General features: G+C 47.7%; 1 pseudogene; it reads right to left on the bottom strand.

Moving 5' to 3' along the window:
* Nucleotides 1-5218: 5218 nt before the first annotated feature.
* On the bottom strand, nt 5219-15509 carry LOC138393669 (uncharacterized protein LINC03042-like; annotated as a pseudogene).
* Between the last annotated feature and the right edge of the window lie 4913 nt (nt 15510-20422).

Here is a 20422-nt window from a genome sequence, read left to right on the forward strand (position 1 = left end):
GGCTGGCCTTTCCTCCTGTGCTCTGCAGCCCACCACTGCCTTGACTCGAGGGCCCCAACAGGCCTCGGTAATTCTCTGGGTGGGGCCTTCCCTCTGGGTGGCTGGGTGGATTGGCACTCCCTAGACCCAAACTCCTAAATTACCCCCTGTAGTTCATGGAGAGGCCGGGGTGGGGTGGGGGAGGTAGTCAGGTGCGTCAGAGCCTGGGGCAGCAGGGTCGGGGCGGGATGCACATGCCACTGGTGGCGTGGCAGGGCAGGGCGTGGGAGGGGAGGGAGGGAGCGTCACGTCTATTGGGTCCACGCAAACCGCCCATTTTACATGGTGGTAAGGGAAGTGGAGGTTTTGCAATTGTCTAGCTACTTAGGGCCCCCAACACTTTCCAGCTTTTCCTCTCAATTATTGGGGTAACACAGGGGAAAGGATGTTGGATGGTATCATCTGGATAAAACACTTTGACCTGTGGGGACGTGTCCACGAGGGGATGAATGTCCCAGCGTGGCTTCAGTGATAGGCCTGGCCACAAAGACAGGCCTGAAATCGCTGAGGGATTTAAGGCATTGGAAGGTCCAAGTGTGCCTTAATTTTCTCTCTTGTAAAATGCTACTTCAGGCTGAGCGGCACCTGTAATCCTAGCACTCTGGGAGGCTGAGGTGGGAGGATCGTTTGAGGTCAGGAGTTCGAGACCAGCCTGAGCAAGAGCGAGACCCTGTTTCTACTAAAAATAGAAAAATTAGTTGGGCGTGGTGATGCACAACTATAGTCCCAGCTGCTCGGGAGGCTGAGGCAGGAGGATGGCTTGAGTCCAGGAGTTTGAGGTTGCTGTGAGCTATGACGACACCACTGTACTCTACCTGGGGCTACAGTGGGAGACTGTCTCAAAAAAAAAAGGCTACTTCTACTAGTTCACAATTTTTTGGGGGTAACAAAATGAGAGAATCGAAACAAAAATATAAGTTTCATAAAAGCGCAATAGTGCTCTGAAAGTACTAACTATACTGTGAAACTTTAAGGTGTGACATTATTGTGTTTGTATGATTTATATCGGTCCCTGCTGTGTTAGCCAAGAACGTGAAAATAATCTGTTGTTGGGACAGGAGAGTCACACTGATATGGCCACTGTCTAGATGTACTGCCTTTTGAATCGACGCCAAAGCGTGCGAGGTCCTGGTAGCCAAAGGACGAGCAGTGAGTGTCGGGAAACCTCTCCGGTTCCAGAGGGACAGCAGATTCCACTGCCGCAGAGTTTCTCGGGTTCCCTGCTGCTCTGGGGCTGTTCTGCCACAGACGCGCATTGCTCCATTATTTGTCTTTAAATGGGTTTGTGATGTTCCCACCAAGACTTCGGTGCTTCTGTCAATAACTTCCACAGTAATTATTCACATTCTCCAGCAGTCAGTGTGTTCAGTAGGACGGGGTCTGTGGACCTGCTGTCACGACTCAATGCTGGTGCAATCTGTGGTGGTTATTTTCCAGAGCATTCTTCAGTTCGTGCTATCGTACCGCACCAGTCCACTCACCAGCCCACATTCGAGGGCTGACTGCCGCCGTGTAGTCATTACACACCTGTTTGCGGGATCCACGGCAGACAGGGTGGCGTGTCCCCCAACGACACCTTTAATCATTTCGTCCACGGCAGACAGGGTGGCGTGTCCCCCAATGACACCTTTAATCATTTCGTCAGTTGGCTGCCACTAAGTTTCCCCTCTTACGTGCCTGTCCTAATGTTTAGTGGTGAAGGCGTGATCCTGGTCAACGAAACAAACATTCAGCCCTGACCAAACCTCTCAGCTATTTCAGCACAAGTCAGACATTGCTCTAACCCGCCCGACTTTACCTAAGCAGCTTCAAAAGGGGCCTGAAGGTTTTCAGTTGTCCTGTTTACGTTTGCTACCAGGTCGTCTTTTTTTTTTTTTAACTGTATAGTTTTTCTAACTGATTTGGCCGTTCGGTTTTCAGATTTTCGTGCAAAACTGCTATAGTTTTCACAGACCAACTAGGTTGCTATGATACTCGCTGAAGACGTGCCTCGTGGTGCATCATGGAGCGGTGTCTGTTGTCAATGTGAATTACTCTTTTCCACCTGAGAAGCAGGGAGGCTTTTAATAGAAGCATTTCCATAGATAGTTACTCATTAACGCCCTGATACTGTGTACAGTAGCTGCTGTTGGACCATTTTATAATACTACAAATATATTAAAACAGACACAATAAATGACAATAGTTGCTTAAATCCCATTACATCTTAATTTTTTTTCATGGGAACTAGATGTTTTCATCAGCTTTTCTTTATCATCTTAGTCTCCTGGATGGTGTCTACTGTATACAAGGCAGGATGCCAAGGGCTGGGAACGTAAGGTAAATAGAGGCCCAGCCACTCTCTACACATCTGCTGGGGCAGATGGACAAGACAACAGGTCCCTTACTTTGCACATCTGTAAGTTCTTCATCTTGCTCAACTTCGGAAGCCAACTTTGCCAGTCCTTCTGGGCAGGGACCAAATCTTCACCTTTTTCCCCAATAAAGCCTTCTAGTTTATTATGATTGGTGTTGTAAAGTTTCTCCTTGTACTGAATTTCCCATCATCTAAATGAGCGTGATTCTCTTTGGGGTGGGGGCGTGGGAGACATGGCTAATTGGGAGGGTGCTGTGCAGTTTGAAAAAGGTTTCTCTACATTATATTGTAATTTAGTATTTACAAAATAAAAAAAAAGAAACTACCATCAGAGAACAAATCAGAGAAAGGAAAACATCTTCTGGGAAGGTAGAGAGATGTAGATACAGTATCAGTCATTCTCAGCGGGGAGGGAGGAGCGCCTAGTCTTTATCACAAGTTGTTCTTTCACAGTGTGGTTCAGTTTACATTTCTTCTTGGCACAGCCCATCTGTGCCAGGGAACGTGGGGACCTGGCCGACCTGTCCGGTACACCTAATGGATCTGGAAACAAACCGTCTCCTGCAGACGCTGCACTGGCTGACTTTGCAAAATAGACCCTCCCCTTATCCACCCCCTGTCCTTAAAGACGGAGAAGCCACATGGAGAATGGGTGTCTAGTCCCTTGGCTCTGCAAGGCAGAGGCAGTGCAAAATAGCACAGTGAGAACAGGGGAAAAGGAAAAAAAAAAAAAAACCCAAAACAAAAAAGCCTGAATACAGAGAGGCTTCCTTTGGAGAGGAGGGGCTGGCCGGGAATTGCAACCTTATCCCCTGGGACTGCGGCTCAGAGCCCGGCCTCGAGGTTCAGTGAACCCGTTAGTAACATGAACTTGGTTGCCGTATTTCTCAGCTCGAGCTCATGCATTATTTACCTGGCATAAGTAAACCTGCTTCTCCACTGTTGCTGGGGAAACCACTTTGATTTATTGAGTCCTGTTTGACTCTCTAACAGAAGAAGAACTGCTCCAGAGTGCGAAGGAGGGAGAGGGACAATGTGGGGTCCCGGGGGCTCGGGTGTGGATCGAGAAATGGGAGTCCCTGCTCTCCCGAGGGGAGCCCACGAGGCAGGAACGCGGATCTCAGCCTTGGGAGCCCCGGAGCTGTCATTTCCTCCTTTCCGAGTGCCCCCTCTCTACTGCACACCCTCCAGGGAGCTGGGGTGGGGGGGAAGGGACACATCCCCAGGAGAAAGGTGTGCCTTTTCTTGGGCCTTGGTGAAGGCCGCTGGCTTCGCACACTGGCTGCTTTCGGAGAGATACACATCAGCCCGTGCAGGGCCGGGAGAGGAGGGAGTCAGGTTTCCCCAGAGGCTGTTTCCCAGGTGAATCGGCCTTGGGAAGCCAATTCCACAAACACAGGCAGAGTGGTCCCCTCTGCTCCAACACTCACTTGGGCTCAGATTCGGGGCCTGCCCTCATAGCCCAGACAGCTCTGGTGGCTTGGAAAGAGCTTGGGGACGAGGGATTGGGACCCCAGGCTCAAATCTCAATGATTTTATTTATAATCTGCGCAATGTACGGAATCTTTCTGACTCTCAATCCCCCAGTGTGTGGAAGATGGATGATAGCGTCTTCCTTGGCGTGTCTGTGTGAACACTGCCCGCACCCAGGTTCTACAGTGCGGGGTGACGGGCTGCCGGCTTCAACCACCTGTTTCCTTTTCTTGCCAGCGAGATTCAGACATCACGCCGGGCTCCCTTCCTCCTCTTTGCTGCGTATTGATTTTTCCTTTCCTCCCTTTGTTCTATTTGTGGCTCCTCTGGCCCCTCACAATTGCATTAGTTCTTGGGAAGCGCAGCACGAGGAGGTCTGCTCGGGCGCAGCAGCATCCTGACCTCGCGCCAAGCCTGGCCAGACCCTGCTGCTTCCCTCCTGGTCCACGACCTTGTTGCATCGATAAAAATGGCACCTGGCCGGGCCTTTTCCTCTCTGTCCAGATTCTCTGCTTTTACTGAGAGGGAGCTGCTACTGGCCAGGTGAGTGGTGGGGTCCGCCTGGGGAACGAAGACCCCAGCAATATACTCACAATGACCCGTGCACTTGTAAATTATTTAGACAACAGCCATAAATTGGTGAACTTTGATTTTTTTTTTTGATAACCCACCATGAGATGATATGTTAAAAGGAAAAAAAGACGACTTCCTGGATATCACTAATGTAACTGTTTTTAGCAACAACTTTCCAGATTTTCTTTTGTTCTCCTGGGGCTATTTTATTATATTCAGGCTTATGTTTAAGTCTCTTCTTAGCTACTACTGAGATTAGAATATAGCTGTTAATTACAGCTTTAACATTTCTGCTTTTACATTAGGTGCTAAATATCCCCGAGCGACTTCGTCTCTCTCCACGTAAGCCAGCTCACCTGCTCCAGGCCTCTGCACTTTCCTTTCTCTTCCTGCAATGGCCGTGTGGTCAGGAAACCTGTGGTGTCACTGAGCCTGTCCCCAGATCTTCCGACGTCATCCATCCAGAACTGTTCCCCTGGGGTGGGTGTTCCAAACTGGCTTCTTAAGGAGCCTTCTAATTTCTTCTGAGTTAAATGATAAAGCAACAATGAAAACACAGGCCGTCTCACAAACCTCTTTTGGCAGCAGGCGCTTTTCTGCGAGGAGGAAGGAGGAATTCCTCCCCAAGGAAGGGGCGGCCACAGGAAGAGCAGAGAGAAGAGTGTTCTAGGCCAGTGGGTCTTAAGCTTCCCTGTGCATGAGAAGCCCCTGGGCATCAGAGGGCACAGACTGCCACCCACACCCAGAGTCTCTGGTTTCAGGAGGTCTGGATGGGGCTCAAGAAATGTCTCCTGCGTGCGGGAACCACAGTTTAAAGCAGAGAGGACTGCAAGAGCTTGGGGCAGGGAAGAGCTGAATGAAATCAAAGCCTAGAAAGGAGTCCAGTGTGGCTGGAGGAAAGCGAACAGGGACTGCGGAGGTAGGCAGGGCCCACGGCATGCAGTGGGCACACACACGCGCGCGCACACACACACACACACACACAATGTTTGCGGTGGAGTGCGTGTGGGGGTTTAATGACCTCATTTGCTTTTGCAATTGTTATTTCATTTGACTCCCTTTGCAGTTACCATGCTGTGAGCTCTGTCTTTGATCTCTGTAACCCCAGCACCTTCCACGGAGTGGATGCTGGGTGAGCTTTATTATGTGCCAGATGCTGTACTAAGCTCTTTATAAGCATGATCTCACGTAATCCTCCTAATGACCCTGCGAAGCAGGAACCATTATAATCCCATTTTACAGATGAGGAACACTGAGGTATCGGAGAGGTTACATAACTTGCCCAAGGTCACCTAACTGGGAAATCCCAGCCGGGCTCCTGAGCTCTTAGCCTCTACCCCGCACTTCCTCTTACGCTCCAGCTGCCAGGTCATTTAAAAGATGAGAACACTGAGGCTTAGACAGGCAACTGGTCCCAGGTGGAAAAAGAATATCGACCTAGATTTCCTGATCCCAGATCTCAAGGTCTTGTCACAAAAAACTAGGCAGCTACTAAACCACAAACCTGAATTCGGAGTCTCCCAGGTGCCCAGCACTGAACTAGGCAAACAAAGACCTTAACCAAGAAAGAGAAGCCCCGCCTGCCAGGTGTGAGGGCGAGGCTGGTACCCTGCAAAGATGGGCCGATAGCTTTGTTCCTGAGCTGGGTGTCCTGTCTGCGGCCTCCCTCCCTCCCTGGGCTGGGTGAGCAGCTGGGCTCCTGGGCCTGGAGGTGCCAACAGGGCCAGTCATTCACAAAGCTGCTGTTGGTTTTGCAGCCGTAGAGAAAGATACAGCCCTTCCCTCCAGGGAGCGAAAGCTGATACTGTAAACACTCCGGGCTCTGTCTTTGATCTGGTGGGTCATCAGAACTGCTTTTCTCCCCAGGTAGAGTTACCGGGAGAGCCGGCCCAGACCTTTGGGAAGCTGTGCCCTGCTGAACAGATGGTGCAGGGGGGTGGGCAGGGTCTGAGAGGGGAGCCCAACAATTACCCCCAAATCTGGAATCCAGACACCGAATTCCAGGCCTCGAGGAAAGTCCCAGGTTTAAAATAAATTCGTGGAGGTGCATGTAGCTTTTGGTCTTTGGCTTTAAAAATATTCCTTTTTAAATAAAGGAAAATAACAAATGTGCATAATTTAAAAAGCTCCAACACCTTTAAACTAAAAATATGTAAAGGCTACTGCCAGGCCCTAAAGAGCCCTAAGGGTGAGATGATTGATGGAGTGTTTGGGTTTGAAGCCCTTTTCTCTCTTCCAATCAGCTGATTTTGATTTGGGGACATTTCCCTGACAGTTGCATTAGATTATAGTTCTGTTCAAGAAGGTGGTTATTTTCAAGCTAATTTTTAATATTGAAAGTAGCTTCTCTTATTCTGTTTCCTCTGTCTATAATGCTCTTGTTGCTTTTTGCCTCTGTGAACTCCTATTCATCCTTCAAGACCCTGTTCAAACATTATCTTCCAAACTGCCATCTCTTACCCTCCTTCCAACCCCAGAAACCATTATTATGTAAATTACCCCTCTGTAGTACCCCACCCAAGAGCGCTTTGTTCATGACTTCATATAACATGCGGGACTTTACAATCAAGACCATTTCCATTTTTCTGGCTAGAAGGACCACAGAACTCAAGAAAAGAGATGATTTCTTACGTATCGTTGAATCCCCAATACCCAGGACGATGCCTGAGATTTAACAAATGGCCTTGAATTGATATTGCTGAATGAATGTCCTTATTCTTTTTGCATCAGAAGGGGGGCAAAGGGAAAGAAATATTTATAAGCATCTGTCATAGACCATGCACGGTCTAGACATCGTTTATATGTTATTTACTTTCTTCTCTATTAGAAGAGTTTTTGTTTAAGTCTACGCTACAGAGGCAGAGACATCTTCACAGCACGACTGGGGAACACAGCTGTTGAATACCTGTGAGTTGCTGCAGGCGATACAAGAAGGACGATGTTTGTCCTCTAGGAGTTCAAGTCTTATTGAGGACACACAGACACACACACCCCTCACACATATACCGTACCCACTCAAGGAAAGATTATTGACATTGTAAAACCCGTGGATTTCTAAATACCTGGTACAGACCTAAATGTTGCAGAAATGGGAAAATGAGACGTCACCGTGGGCTGTGGCGTTTTTGAGGAAACCATAGACATCAGTCTGGTCCAGGGGCTTGCGTTCTCATGTGCGAGAGACCAGGAACAGACGAGCTGGTCTCCAGCAGTCCGCTGGCCGGAGAACTAGGGAATTGTTTGCAGAGATACCTAATATTTATGACTTTGCAAAAAGTACCATAGCAGCCATGATCATATTTTTATCTCTAAAGTCATATGGCTGATAACAGAGGGGCCCTGGGGTTGGATTCTGTCTCTGTCACTTATTTATTAGTGTGGCTTCTGTTTGCCCATCTGGCATCTCTGTGCAAATTAGAAAATGATGCCGCTCTTCAGGTAAAGCTGTGTTAAATTTAGGATATTACTGCATAGCTTGAAGAACCGTACATGGCAGCTCTAGCCTGCTGTGCCCAGCGGAGAGCTTTCCTGAACGTCAGCACTGCAGTCGCCCTGGCTGAGGACACACATGTGGCCATACTCTTGCTCAGAGCGGTACCTAACATTATGACTTTTCAGAAAGTGCCGTAACATCCATGATCATACTTTTGTGTCTGGGGTCATACGGCTGGTAACAGAGGGGCCGCCGTGCATGTTCCAGTGTACGGATGTGGATTTTAAGTGGGGGAGGGCTCTCTCTTGAAGCTTCAGAACTTGGGCTGGTATCTCCACCCATCCCTCCACTCCCCCTTCACCTGTTTATGATGTGAACATTACCTGTACCCCTCACCCTGGATCCTTTGTACAGTGCTGAACCTGAACAACTGTGTACAGTGACCCTTGACTTTGAAGAAGTTCCTTAATGTTTTTTAATTGTGAAAGTTGCAAAAATTACATGTTCTTTATAACAAATTAAACCTAATAGGGATACAAAAACAAAATTGAACAATCATCTTCTCTACTCTTTGCCTCTCATATGTCTACTGAGTAACCAATGTTAAATTTGCTGACATATTTCCAATGCTTTATGCATGCTAAGGGAAATATAAGCAAACATATGTGTGTGTGCGTATATATATATGTGCGTTTTTGTTTCTTTTAAACAAATGTTTTAACAAAATGGAATCATACTATATATGCATCTTTTAAAAGTTTGTTTGTTTTTGAGGTAGAGTTTTGCTCTGTTGCCTGGACTAGAGTGCAGTGGCATCATTATAGCTCACTGCAACCTCAAACTCCTGGGTTCAAGCAATCCTCCTGCCTCAGCCTCCTGAGTATCGGGGACTACATGCTTGTGCCACAACGCCCAGCTAATTTTTCTATTTTTTGTAGAGATACTGCACCCAGCCACACCTTTTCAAAGTTTAAGAGTATATCATGGGCTGGGTGTGGTGGCTCACGCCTGTAGTCCTAGCACTTTGGGAGGCCGAGGCGGGTGGATCATTTGAGCTCAGGAGTTCGAGATCAGCCTGAGCAAGAGCAAGACTCCATCTCTACTAAAAATAGAAAGAAATTAGCTGGACAACTAAAACTATATAGAAAAAATTAGCCGGGCATGGTGGCGCATGCCTGTAGTCCCAGCTACTCGGGAGGCTGAGGCAGGAGGATCGCTTGAGCCCAGGAGTTTGAGGTTGCTGTGAGCTGTGATGATGCCACCACTGCACTCTAGCCCAGTGACAGAGCCAGATTCGGTCTTCAAAAAAAAAAAAAAAAAAATAGATTATATCATGGCAATCGGAAATCCTGGGTCTAGGGCAATCTCTTGTGATCCATTCATTGATATTTTTGATAATTGCACGATATTTTTTTTTGAGACAGAATCTTGCTCTGTTGCCTGGGCTAGAGTGCCATGGCGTCTTTCAGTCTTTTATCTTTTAGTTTTGTTTAAGGTATATTTTACCATATTTTACATTTTATATAATCAAATCTGTGTTTTCTAATCTATTCTTGTATGGAGTCTGGCCTGTACAGGCCTCCAATTCCTGTGGTTACACAAATATTCTACATTTCTTCACTGAAAAAAATACATTGTGAATCCATTTGGATTTTAGTTTGAAATCTAGTGTGAGATATGGAGAAGTATTTGCGTGGCTTCCTTAGTTGTAACACGGGCATAGTCAGGATAAAAGAAAACATGTATAAAACTTACCACAGGGTGCCTAGAATGTGGTTGACACTTAGTAAATGCTTATGACAACAGTTAGAACTAGAGCCCTGATTTTGTGGCCTAGAGTTTTTTCCTCTGTCTTGGTGACTTGGCTCGTTTTGGTGACTTTTGCTCATTTCTTTTGGGCAGATATGCTGAAGGAAGGGAGAATGGAGGCTGTCTGCTGCCCTGCCACCTCCCTCCTGCTTTGAATCGGGAGAGCACTCCCTCCCGGTGGTACATGTGCAGGAGTTGGGGTTGGGCACTGAGCCAGGATAGGAGGGAGGAGGCAGCCATGTGGGGGAGGAGGGGTTTATGGAAAGTATTTGTGTGGAAAGTTCCCTTTGGGTACCAATGGGACCTGAACTCACACTGCATCCCAGCTGCCTGAGCTCCTGAGAGATGTGAGGTGACTAGTCCTTGTCCAGGGCGGACTCCCTGGAAACACAGGGAAGGAATCGGAATGGAAGCAGCTATGAGAGGTGAGGGTGGCAGACTGCTGGGACCCTGGGGAATCTTTCTGAGGTTCCTGCTGCCTTTGCTGGCAGACGGTTCCCATGAATGAGTCAGATAGCTCGAGGTGGGAAGCAGGAGATGAGAGAACTCCTTCAAGGGGGCTGGCTGCCAACGTTCTCGGGCTCAGGAGCGAACCCTCAGCTGGAGCTTGGCGGCTAGACTCTCCCGGACCGCACGCACCTCCGCTCCAGCCGGCTTGCCAGGCACGCGCCTGTCGCCGTCCACATTCCATCTCATCAATTATCCCCAGTAATGTCCTTGCTAACGATTTTGTTTCTCCCAGTTCAGGATCCAATCCAGGATCACACGTTGCATTTCATTGTCATTGTCCCGTCAGTCTCTTTTAAATCGGACACATCTTTAGCCTTTCTTTGTGTTTCATGACCTTCACATTTTGTTTCCCTTTAGGTAAAGAAGTTCAAATTATATCTTGACATTTTAAAATAGTACAGATCCATTATTAAGTAAAATTTCTTTCCATTGGGTTTTTCTGATGTTTTCTCATGATTAGATTTAGGTTGAGCATTTGGGGCAGGACTCTGGAGGGAGGCCGTGGCCTCCTCAGGGACCTTATCAGAGACGAGACTCGTGAGGTTGGCAGGTTCCAGGGCTGGGGACGTTAACTGTGATCCCTGGTTAAGGTGGCAGCCTCCAAGTTTCATCACTATAACGCTACTGTTTTCCCTCTTTGCATTATCATTAATAAGTAATTTATGGGGTGATATTGTGAGACTTTGTAAATATCCTGTTCTTCATCAAACTTTCATCCACTAGTTCAAATATCCGTTGATGGTTTTCTAACTTCATTATTCCTTGTTTAGTTACCAGTTGACATTTTCTGTAAGAAAGAGCTTTTCCTCTACCTTCTCACGTATGCAGGGATGCAGGGAGGGATGGAGGGATGTCAGTATGAACTCGTGGATTCCTGTTTTATTCATGTGTTATATTCCATTGCTATTATCATTTATTGCTCAAGTTGTCACAGATTTGGCTGGTGAGTGTGCTATTTTTTTTTATTCTACTGTTTTCTCATCTATGTGTTTATTGATTTATTTATTCATTATTTGCCCGTACACTTTCTCCTACTTGTGACCCTGACCTAGAATCAGAGTTTTAAACCTGGAAACAACCTTAGATGGCATTTTGCTTTGCCCTGGCCTCTTTATTTTACATATGAGAGCTCTGATGCCTGAGAACTTACGGCGTTTTTTCCGAGGTCACACGGCTTGGTCGAGGCAGAGCTGGGGCTGGAGCCTACGTACCTGGCTTTTAGTCCAAAGCTCTTCCTACGACACTTCCAGCCCTCTTCTCATCAGGAATCTTTTGCCATCAGGGCTCTCTAGGCAACTGGAACTCCCCCACCCTGTACAGGGCGTCAAGAGCTGATGGTCCTAGTGTTGACTGACAAGGGCTCTCACAGAGTTCCTGGGCATCTTCCCTGAACTCTTAACCTTGGCAATGCGAGAAGAGGGTTCTTAGAATCTTCAGAACTTCTATCACTGGGTTGAGCAATTTCCAAGGGCCTTCTGGTTGCCAAGAAATGACAGTTATAAATAACCCACACCTACCTGTTGGTCGGTAGGTTTCCATGGGACACCGTGACGGGCACCTGTGGTTTCCTTGCCTGGCATTCCTTCTTTCTTCCTTTGGTACCATCCCTCCATTTTTCTTTTTGTCTGGGGACCACTCCCCATTTATAGTCCATGTGACTTGGGAGGGGCTCACCCAGGCTGGCCAGTTAGGACACCAGGATAATTAACTCAGGGACGGGCATGTGACCCAAACCCGCCCCAGGAAAGTCGTGCCTGCACTTTTGCTGAAACTCCTGGGAGAGAAGTGATTTCTTTTCATTGGAATAGCTGGTTGCAAGGAACACAAGTAACATGGAATTTCTGGGGCCATCTTTGCTGCCCTGTCCAAAGAGCCTGCCTGAAAAATGGAGCCAACACAGAGGAAATAAAGAGACAGAATGAATCTTGGTTGACATTAGTTGAACCCTGATCCCACTGAGCTGGAACCCATCTATCTACTCACGGGCATTTTCAGTGACGAGAGCCAAATAATTCAATGTTTTGCTGGTTTGAGCTAGGGTTTAGTCATTGGCAATGGAGAATAATACCACGTTCTTTTATACTTAGGCCCCACCTCCCAGAGCTTCAGGGCCTCACAGTCGGGGTGATAAAGTGCTGGCTAAGTGTCCAAAGGAGCCCTGGAGTTGCTACTGCCCTGGTTATGGTGAGGAGGCTTGCTTGGCATTCACTGTGGGGCCACAGGGGTATTGCTTCCCTGGGCCCTAGCGCTCTCCCTCCTCTGGTCTCCAACTCTTGCTTTGTTCTGCAGTTTCTAGACCACACTTGGGTGCGCGTATGTGTGTGCGTTCCCTTTCCTCCTACCTCGCAGGGTTATCGCAGGAGTCAAGTGGGGTGACGTTGGTGCAGTGCTCAGCCCAGCGCCCGGCACATGCGCTTAACTCCCTTTGTCTTCCCCTTCCCTCCTCCTGATTCCGAGTATGACTTAAGGCTCTGTGATGTAGTCCAATTTTCAATGCCCTGGATAAACAAATAATGGGGAGCTAGAGCACAGTTGCCAGAAATTTGCACTAGTTTTAATTGATTTTATCTGTTTAGAGCGAGATATCTCAAAGTCATTGAATACATTTATGTCACATATATTTATGCAAATCAGTGTTTTTCCTTAGCACTGACAGCCTATTCCTTGTTTTTTGTTCTCTGATGCTACCGGAGCGGCCGGATGTGTCATGATTTCTTGAGTGATGGCTGCCAGCTCTCCGAATGTCATAAGAGGTGAAGGATCCCACAGCGGAGCAAGTGCCGTACGAGTGTGGCCAGGAAGCATCTGCAAGCCCATTTGGGTCTATTCTCTTTATTTTTGTAATACATTTTATTTTCCTTTATGAAGGCTATAAAAATTCATACGTACAAGTCAAACAATACTGAGTATACAAAAAAGTAATTTTCTTACCCATTTCAACCCCACCCACTGAAGTACACATTATAGCTAGATTCACATGTTTCCTTCCACATTTTCCCCATATACTACCTATTTTCCCACACTTTTCTACATATACACATTTTCCTCCACATATATACATTTTCCCACTTTTTAAACACATATACAAACGTATGTATCTACTTGACTATCTCTTAATTTTTTAATGCAAAATAAGATCATATTCTGTTCTTTGTGTTTTCTTCTTTTTTAAAAAAACTTAATAATCATATACCTCTTTTTAGGTCAATGTAAATAGATATAACTCATTCTTCATAGCCTCATTATCTTCCACTGTATGGATATACCATGATTTGTTTAACTAATCTCCTATTAATGGATTTTTCAGGTAGTTTGTAGCTTTTTGCTACTATATATAATGCTGAAATAAATACCCTTGTAAATATATTTATTTATATTCAAGGAAATATTTGGTTATTCTATTCTTTTGGCCCATGTGCCACATATGACAGACACTTACAATATCGACATTTACCCTGTCTGTCTGTCTGTCTGTCACAAGAGGAGACATCCTCCCAACTCCCTTCCCCAGGGCATGTTTTCAGCAGAGCCCTGTTGGGAAAATATCATTTCATGAATGCAGAACCTAGACCCCCAGGTAAGACCCACCTCACTTCAAATCTGACCTGGAGCAGCGACTCCTCTCTTCCTCCCGTTCTCCTTGCCCCGAGTGCCCGAGTGCCCGACCGACTCCCCGACCGACTCCCGCCTCCTGGCCAGTGACAAGGTGTTACTGGAGTGAAAGGCTTTGAAGTCCCCATAAGTGAGACAATAGATGCAGGGCGGTGTCTGTGCCTACTGAATGGGCTCAACAGTGCTGTGTACATAGTAACTGCTTAATTAATATGAAATAAGACCAGCAAATCCAGTGGCTGAAGTGATGCCTTTGACATCCGGGTCGTCTCCGAGCCATTGGAGAAAGAACGGAATGGGTAATCGGAACTCAAGAGTCATCCCCAAACCTCCTCTTAATGGTTAATAGGCTCCGGTCTTTACCCATGACACCCTTTCTTAGAACTGCTGAAATCCCTGATTTATTTATTTTTTCATTTTTGCGGGGCGGGTGAACCTGAGCTGTGAAATGGCCATCAGGAAGGTGGCAGGAGGGAGATGGGAGTCCTGCATTAGACAGCCACCGATGTCGCATGGCAACTTCTGAGTCACAAATCGGCCAGGCTGCCAAAGGGCCCGGCCAGTTCTGCCTGGAGACCCAAGAACAGGTCTCTCCGGGGGCTCCCCCGACCTGCGGGGGGAGTGCTCCAGGGAGGCTCTAGGCAAAGAGGTCAAATGGCTCTTGGTTGATGGCCGTCCGGCTAGAGATGCTCTGACTTTGCCTGTGGGGTTAGTCATCGACTCCAGCCATTAGGATGTGACATCAGTGTTTCATTCTGTGGGAGGACTTAGGTGCATTTTAGTTAAAAGACATGATGTCATCACACATCTGCTGAAAAAGGAAAAAGGAAAAAGGACCCACCCTACGCCGGTGGATCGAGTCCCAGGCAGGGAAGCTGGGACAGCCGGAGCCGCACCTGGCTTTGCCACGGGCTGGCTCTGTGACCCTGGGTCCAGGTATCTGCTTTTTCTGCCACAGTTCCTCCCCCTGCAAAACGAAGGGGTGGAAATGTAGGATTCCAAGCTCGTGGCCATCTCTGACTCCGACAACAGCCCCGTGAGCTTGAGGAATTCAGCGCTGCCGCTCCACGGGGAGGTTTCAGCAGGAAGGGGCACAGATGGCTGTCCCTGGAACGCGTTCAGAACCGTGGTGTGTGATGTACGGTGTGAATGAAGCGTGGTGCCCTTTAAACACAGCTTCCCCGGGGGCGTGCGCTCTCCTGCTCCCATTCACGTCCCGATGTCACTCGGGCACAGGCGGCCTCGCGCTTGTGCGCTGGCACACGCACGGCTCCCCACCCGAGTCTGACACACACTCGGTGACTCACAACTGACACAATCCTTATGCACACAGGGTGACTCAGCGGGGACACTCACACACACAGCTCAGACTCAGTGTGACGTGGAGATGTGCCTGTGCCCACGGCAGCTGCCACAGGAGCCTGGGTTGAGAATCTCACCGGCGTCTGCAAATGATTTGCATTCTTGGCTCTTCGGAGCTGCCTGTTCTTTGTCTCTCCGTTCCCTGCTCAGCCCCTTCCTTCCCTTCTGTCTGCTACTCGGCTGATTTTGGCCTCTTGCTCCCGAGCTCCTCAGCCAGCTTTCTGGCCCGGCCCCGGCGATCTCCCGGGCCCTTGCCAACTCCTAGTTCTTTGTTTCTAATAAACCCTTGGCTGTGAGGGGTCCTTTCCCTGCGGGGTCCCATCCCTTCCCTGACCTGGGCATCTCTTCCTGCCTTCTCCAGAGGGTCTCCAATATCTGTGCCTTTTGAGCCAGCCCCTTTCACAAGATGAGGGGAACCGAGAGTCGGTCGCATGATAGAAAGTGCCAGCACCTTCTAGAATGTGGTCTTCAGCATCTCTGAGGGCGCCCCTTCTCTTCCCAGCAGCCCAGGTAGATGGAAGTGTTGGGGTTCCTGGAAAACCATCTCTGGGAATGGAGCAGGACAAGAGAGAAGAAGGTGCTGCCCATCCCGGGCACAAGGGGCCACCGGCCTTGGCTCACACAGGGACCCACCCAGGGTGGGAGCTGGGGTGGGGGGAGCAGGCAGTGTGCAGAGGAAAGAGGGGCTTGCCGAGTGTGGGGGTCTGTGCGTGGTTGTCACCACTCTGCCTTTGCCCAACTGTGGCCGCTGGCTCTGATTCCAATGGGAAGACAGAGGACAGGTCCCGGTGCTGCATGGGGGATAGAGCTCCTGTCTCTCCTCTCCCCCTTGGGAGCCCTCAGAAATGAGGGCTCAGCTGGTAACAGCTGGGTGGCTCTGGGCGTGTCCGTGGCCATTTGAGTCTCTGCTTCCTCGGCTGCCCAGTGCCCCAAGAGCGCCTTTCTCTTTGCCCTGAAGATGTGGTTGCGGGGCCAGGTGAGATAATAGATGTCATTGTGCGTTGACATGCAGACAGAAGTGAGAGTTCCGAGAGTAAGGAGGTGGGAGAGGAGCTGCTTTGGAGGGAGGAAACCCTGCAGGTGTCTGTCCTGGACCCAGGGAGTCCCTGCTGGGAACCCTGTGGCTGGTCTGGGGCCTCTCTGACTACAGCACCAAAGAGTCACAGACAAGGACTTGGGGAATCCCTGTTCTGGCCCCAGACGGCCCTGAGCCAAGCATCATTCCTGGGAGAGGAGAGGAGGGCCTGCCACGTGGGTCTCCCCCAGGGCTGCGCTCACCCACTAGGTGCTGGTCCAGGAATGCTAAGACAGGGGCCGCTTCGGAGCCTGGAACCCTGGACACTCGTCGCTCTGGCCAGATGCTTATAGTGTGGGATTGAAATGCCATCTCAGCTTCGAAACTTTTAGCCTGGCGAGGCTGGAGAGCATCTTCCCTGCTCCTCGTGTGAGAACCTTATCCTGGACCACATTCTGTCCACCTGAACCACTGGAAGGCAGAGGGAACCTTTGCAGACCTGAGCCTCGGGTCTGTCCGCCTGAGTCTGCACCGTCCGGGCGCCCCCAGCTCTCCCCCCACTTCAACACTGGAAAAAGGCTCCCGTAGCAAACATACTTAGATTTCCAGTTAACTCCTTCCCTACAATTGACCTGCTGACTCGGGATTTAAGGTTACTTTGCCTAGAACAGCTAAGATTATCTTGGAGATCCGGCTCCCAATCCCTGACAGTGGGGAAGCTCTCCATTCTCTGAACATTTAAAGACAGGGTTGATCGGAACACCCATAGTGAGCTTTCGGTGGACGTATAAGGAAGGTTCCTCCCAGATTCCTGTGCTCTGCGTGTGGTCTCCCAGCAGGATGTATCGCAGGAACCAGGGAAGCCGCTACACTTAAATATGCCCTGCCGTGAAGGTCAGATACCTATGGCCACTCGCTGCAAACCCGCAAACGATCCGCAAGGGTAAGATGTTACTTGCACCTCTGTTCCAGATAAACTTCATATGTGGAAATCTAACACAATGTTTGTTTAACTCTCAGTTAAATACTTAACTTGCACAGCACCTTAGTATGTGCCAGACATGGTTCTAAGCATTTTCCTACCATATTAATTCATTTAATTTCTCAAAGCCCTTCTGAGGTGGGGACTCTTACCTCCATTTTGCTGCTGAGGACCCGGAGGAAGGAGGTTAAATAAGGTGTGCCTCAGGTGTCAGAGTTTAGCCCACAGTGGGGGTGGAATTCCAGCCCAGGCCACCTGCGTTGGGAAATTAGCCTGCGACACCAGCTCTCAGCTCACTGGTGGATGGTTATTCCAACAGCGCCATGTTCTCTGGTTGGTTTTCTTGACAGCAGTGGGAATTCCCGACCTCTTGGCAATAAGGACAAATGAAGCACAGGCTAGAGCTCTCTGCCTGACACCTTCGTTGGGGCCCAGGTCCACTAGGACCTTCAGTCTTACCCCCTAGGTCTCTCTCTTCCTTGACTTCTCCCCTAGCAGCATCTACAGAGAATAGAGTCCCTCTTTTCCCCACTGCCCTTTCTCCTCTCCAGGGGAGTCCTGCAGAGCCATTGTTCTCCCAGCCTCAGCTACTGGACCTCTTTTGGCAAAGCCCTGGCGGTTTCTCTTATTTACCCATTAACAATTAAGCTCTAGGCATTTAACATATAAACACAGAAAACATCAGCATAATTACAGCAAAGATTTCAAAAGCTCTTTGGCAAGGAGAGGGCCTGAATATTTACTTAACAAAAGAATTCCTTCCTTCGGTCTTAAGAAAGAATTCACAATAGGATTTAACAAGCCAGCCTCTCCAGTAAATTAAAAACATTCTTTTACCCATTCAAAATATGATTTGTGTTTTCAAAAATGTGGCTCACATACAACTTTTTCCCTGAGAGCTCTGTTCCCTCATTGTCTGCCGATACTTCTCATTCCTTGAGATGGTCCCTCTCTAAGCAGATAGATGCGGGTGGAGGGGAGTGCGCCTTAGGGTCTAACATTCCACCATTAGAGACTCTTTCCTTTGTTTTCAGTGTGTCTTCTACAGATGGGTCTCTTTTATTACCCAAGAAGAGTGTTTGTTCAGAATGATGACTCTTTGTTAAGCATTTCTTTTGTGACTAGAGGGACTTAAGCCAGTCTGTTAGAGTACAGGGCCCTTGGGAAGAGGAGGGAGGAGGCGGACAAAGATCACTGGTGGGTTTACTAGGGAAAGATGAATACTCACATGTCCATTCATTTGTTTGTTCATAATGACTCTCATATTCCTACCGTTGCCAGACTTTCAGAATACAGAGATACGTAAGAAAATGGTATAGTCAGGAAGGCGGCAAATAGTTACGCTACTCAGTCAAGCAAGGTCAAAGTTGGAATGGAGTCCCCAGTTAGACATGGGGACAGCGTCACAGAGATGACAGTTGAGTTTCAAAGGCTGAGGAGTAATGATAATTTTAAAACTCTAACACTTGTATTTGCTACGTGCCTGACATTATACCCAGCATCTTGCATTTTGACTCATATAATCTTCACAAAAGTACTATAAGGAAAGTATATTATCTCTATTTTATAGATAAAAATACTGAGGCTCAGAGAAGGTAAGTAATTTGCCGGCGTCCCATGGCTGGTGCAGTCCAGCTCCGGGTCTCACTGGCAGGGCGCTTAGTCACTGTGATGTTGGGGCTCGGAAAACAGTACCCAAAAATGAGGGCCTCGGAAACAAAAGTTTTTCGCTGACCTCTTCCTACCCTCTGGTGTCCCAGTCCCCTTCTGCCCCGAGGCTGGCCATAGAAACTAGAATCCCGCTTCCCCAAGGCGGGTCGTAAAAGCCAGAACCCTTTTCCTAAACACGAGCCATAAAACCTAAAATTATTCCGTGTAAAAACTGGCCATAAAGAAATTATCTGACCTACTTGTTTGACTGTAGGCCATAAGACTCCCATTCCAGAGAGGGTCCTTCTCGCCCTAGACCCAGAAGGAAGGATGCTGCTTGGAGAGGCCAAGAAGAATCTAGACAGACAGGCCTGGCTGGGTCTCCCCACTCAGTCTGTCAGCATCGGATCATACCCTTTGGTCCAACCATGTTTCTAGAGGGCTACCCATACTTTGTTGAACCTGAGCATAAAAATGGACCCTGTATCTTTGGGTCTTCCTTCGTCGGAAAGCTCCTGTGTATACACATTAAATAAATTTGCATGCCTTTTCTTCTCCTAACCCATTTGCCTCATGTCAGCGATTTTTCAGCTAAGCTTCAGAGAGCCAAGGGGAACGTTCCCCTTGGTCCCTCCTTGGCCCCTACGATGTATTTTTGTGTGCAAAGGTAATAATTATTCTGATCATGAAATATTTAAAATTCCGAGAAAAACACAAAGAATCACATAATGAATTTCCATGAATCCACACCATCTATCTCCATTGCATTCTACTATTTTGCCTTGTTTGCTTAGTTTTTCTCAAAAAGAAGTTACTACAGATACAATTGAAGTCCCCTTACATATTCTACCCTGAGATAATAACCATTCTGAGTTGGTGTGCATGTTTCCCGAGCATGTTTTTGCACTATTAAAGCATTTGTAGATGTCCATGGACAATATATAACACCATTTTGCGTGTTTTCCAATTTCCATAACTAGTGTCATTTGACAGTGTGCTTTTGCATTCAACATTTTATTTTTGAGATTTTATCTATGTCAATTCCCCATAGTCTAAAGTTCATTTATTTAAAATGCCATATCATGAAATAGCATATGAATCATTTAATATACTTCTATGTTGTATTCCATTTTGTGAGTAATATACCATGTTTTAATTCTCTAGCTTTTAAAAATGTTTTGCTATTACAGACAATGCCACAATAAACTCCCTTGAGCATGCTCTTTCTTGTGCTCCTAGGAGAATTTTTAGAAGGGGCATTGCTGGGGCGAAGGGCAGGCCCATTTTCCATTGCACGTCATTAAATTCCACTCCAAAGCCATCGCCCAGTTGTACTATCACCAGCAGTATGTGAGCGTCCTGTGACTCTACACCCGCCCAATACTTGCTATTATCAATCTTTGGGTATAAAATGAGATTTTAATTGCATTTCCTGATTGCTAGGGAAGTTGAACATCATTACAGCTTTTGTTTGTCTCTTCTGGGAATTTCCTGTTTATTTTTGTCCACTTATTAATTCATTTGGCCGTTTCTTCATTGATTTTTTTTTATTTTAAAAATTAGAGTACAATTTTACTTTTTTTTAGGGAGGGAGTGTGTACAGTTTTG

This window comes from Eulemur rufifrons, chromosome 12, assembly GCF_041146395.1.
Source record: "Eulemur rufifrons isolate Redbay chromosome 12, OSU_ERuf_1, whole genome shotgun sequence".
Classification (NCBI taxonomy): domain Eukaryota; kingdom Metazoa; phylum Chordata; class Mammalia; order Primates; family Lemuridae; genus Eulemur; species Eulemur rufifrons.